This window comes from Hypanus sabinus, chromosome 10 (assembly GCF_030144855.1).
Source record: "Hypanus sabinus isolate sHypSab1 chromosome 10, sHypSab1.hap1, whole genome shotgun sequence".
NCBI classification, from domain to species: Eukaryota; Metazoa; Chordata; class Chondrichthyes; order Myliobatiformes; family Dasyatidae; genus Hypanus; species Hypanus sabinus.
Genome location: NC_082715.1, coordinates 140,648,613 through 140,652,199, shown reverse-complemented (window position 1 = coordinate 140,652,199; position 3,587 = coordinate 140,648,613).

The window sequence follows — 3,587 nt, the reverse complement described above, 5'->3', positions numbered from 1 at the left end:
ATTGTGTTTTTAATTATTATTATGTCTGTTATCTTAATGTGTTTATTCTGCTGTTTCAGACCCTACATGGCAATCATTTTGTTCTCCTTTACACTTTTGTACTGGAAATGATGTTAAACAATCTTGAAGACAAAGTACCTATATTATCAAACTACCTATGTCACTTTGAGATTTGGTTACTTGCAGGCAAATACAGAAATACAATAGAATTTATGAAGAACTGTACACACACAAATACTGATAAACAACTGATGTGCAAAAGAAGATGAATTGTGCAAATAAAGAAAGAGATAACACTGAGAACATGACTTGAAGAGTCCTTAAAAGTGGGTCTGTTGGTGGTGGGGGAGTTCAGTGCTGAGGTGAGTGAAGTTATCCATGCTGATTCAGGAGCCCGATGGTTGTAGGGGAATAACTCTTCCTGAACCTGGTGGTGTGTGCACCTCCTTCTTGATGGCAGCAATGAGAAGAGAGCACAGCCTGAATGGTGAGGGTCTCGATCGTGGGTGCTACTTTCTTGCAGCAGAGCTGCTTGTAGGTGTACACATTGGTGGGGAGTGCTTTGTCTGTGATAGATTGGGATGCACTCACTACTCTCTGTAGGCTTCTCTGTTCCTGGGCATTGGTGTTTCCATACCAGGCCGTGATGCAACCAGCTAAGATAATCTCCACTGTGCGTCTGTAAAAGTTTTTTCAAAGTTTTAAGTGACGTGTCAAATATGCGCAAACTTCTAAGAAAGTAGAAACACTGGCATGCCTTCTTTGTGTCAGCACTTACGTGCTGGTCCAAGGACAGATCCTCTTATGGCAAGCAAGTGATAGTTACTGACCTTCCCCAGCTTCATTCCCCTGCTTTATGGACCTCCAGTTTCCTCCTCCTGTAGTCAACAAACCAAAGATAGTTTTGTTGATATTGCCTGACACTCGGCCAGATTTTCAAGCTCCCTCCTATATGCCTCCTTTGATTCGGCCAACAACAGTGATGTGATCAGCAAACGTAAATACGGCACTGGAGCTGTACTTGTGGTCATAGATATAAAGTTGAGTAGAGCAGGGGTGCCAAGAACACAGCCTTGTGGTGCGCCTTGTGCTGATGGAGATTGCCGAGGAGATGATGTTGCCAATCCAAACTGACTTGGGTCTGCAAGCGAGGAAATCGAGGATCCAATAGCAGGGAGGTATTGAGTACTGGGTCTTGGAGGTTAGTGATTAGTTTCGAGGGGATTATCATGTTGAATGGTGAGCTGTAGTCAATAAAGAGCATCCTGATGCATACATCTTCATTGTCCAGATGTTCCAGAGCCGAGTGAAGAGCCAGTGAGATGGCATCTGCTGTGACTACTGGAAGCAAATTGGAATGAATTGGATTGCTGTATTCAGTTCTGGTTGCATCATGATAAGAAGGAAGTGGAAGTTTTAGAGAGGGTGCGGAGGAGATTTACCAGGATGCCGCCTGGATTTGAGAATGTGTCTTCTGAGGAAAAGTTGAGCAAGCTAGGGCTTTTCTCTTTGGAACACAGGAGGGTGAGATGTGATTTCATAAAGGGGTACAAGATTATAAAAGGCACAGACAGAGTGGATAGCCAGAGACTTTATCCTGGGGCATAATATTAAGGTGATCAGAGGAAAGTGTAGGGGAAAATTCAGAGCTAGGTTTTTCACCAGGGAGCGGTGGGTGCATGGAATGCATTGCCTTGGATGCTGGTAGAGGCAGATGTACTCTCGGGACATCTCGGGGGATATTGAAGAGACTCTCAGGAAGGCTCTGAGACAAATGAGGGGCTGTGTGGGAGGGAAGGGTTAGATTGATCGTGGAATAGGTTAAAGGGCCAGCACAACATTGTGGGCCGGAGGGCCTGCCCTTGGTGTAATGTACAATGTTCTTTGTTTTGTTTTTGCAAGTTATCTTATACTTGATTGCCCTTTCTCTCGTGTTTACGCTAAAAGTGTTATAATAGTGCAGGATTCATTACTGACTTTATCAGGACAGTGCATCGCTGAACTTTTAATATTGAGGCTGTTCCCATCTGTGAAAATAGACCACAGAACAAGTCATCTGGAAGATACTCCCCAGATGGGAAACTGATTACAGGGACGGACTGTCCATCTGGGAGACACTATTGGGTGGTGGTCTTTCCCCTCTTGAGCAGAATCTCTGGAACCAAAGTAACCACAGGAAATGTCACTGGCCCTGGTACCTCTTGGACCTTAACAATCCCACATTTTATCACCGTGACGTTACACAGGGAGGACTTTGAATCAAATTCACAAATCAGTTTTAACTCTCCCAGTAGTCTTACCTTCTCATCGGCCAGCTTTCAAAGTTCAAAGTAAATTATCAAAGTACATATGCCATAATCAACCCAGAGATTCCTTTACTTGTGAGAATCCACAGGAAAACAAGGAAATGCAAACGACAAGAAACCACAGATAACAAAGACGGCAATTTTCAAAAGAGGACATATCATGCTCATAATAAAAAAATGAAGAAATAAAATTGAGGGCACACGCTGCAGAGACCCTAAGAGTGAGTCTGCGGGGACCCCGAGAGTGAGTGTGCAGGGACCCAGGGAGTGAGTGTGCAGAGACGCCGAGAGTGAGTGTGCATTGACCTTGAAAGTGAGTGCGCATTGACTCCGAGAGTGAGTGCGCAGAGACACGGAGAGTGAGTATGCATAGACTGAGAGTGAGAGTCCGGAGACCCCGAGAGTGAGTCAGCAGAGACCGTGAGAGTGAGTGTGCAGAGACTCCGAGAGTATGCATAGACTCTGAGAGTGAGTGTGCGGAGACTCTGAGAGTGAGTCAGCAGAGACCGTGAGAGTGAGTGTGCAGAGACCCAGAGATTGTATTGCAGAGACACCGATAGTGAGTATGCAGAGACCCCGAGATAGAGTGTGTGGAGACCCCGAGAGTGAGTCTGCGAAGACCCGGGGAGTGAGTGTGCAGAGACCCCAAGAGCAAGTGTGCATTAAGCCCGAGAATGAGTGTGTGGAGGCACTGAGAGTGAGTGTGCATTGACCCCGACATTGTGTGTGGAGACACCGAGAGTGAGTGTGCATTGACCCCGACAGTGTGTGTGGAGACACCGAGAGTGAGTGTGCATTGACCCCGAGAGTGAGTGTGCGGAGAACCCGAGAGTTAGTCTACAGAGACACCGTGAGAGAGTGTGCATTGACCCTGATAGTGTGTGCAGAGACACCAAGTGAGTGTGCAGAGACCCCGAGAGAGAGTGTGTGCGGAGATACCGAGAGTGACGGTGACACCCCGAGAGTCAGTGTGCGGGGACCCGGAGACTGACTGTGCAAAGACCCAGAGAGTGAGTCTGCGGGGACCCCGAGAGTGAGTCTGCGAAGACCCGGGGAGTGAGTGTGCAGAGACCCCAAGAGCAAGTGTGCATTAAGCCCGAGAATGAGTGTGTGGAGGCACTGAGAGTGAGTGTGCATTGACCCCGACATTGTGTGTGGAGACACCGAGAGTGAGTGTGCATTGACCCCGACAGTGTGTGTGGAGACACCGAGAGTGAGTGTGCATTGACCCCGAGAGTGAGTGTGCGGAGAACCCGAGAGTTAGTCTACAGAGACACCGTG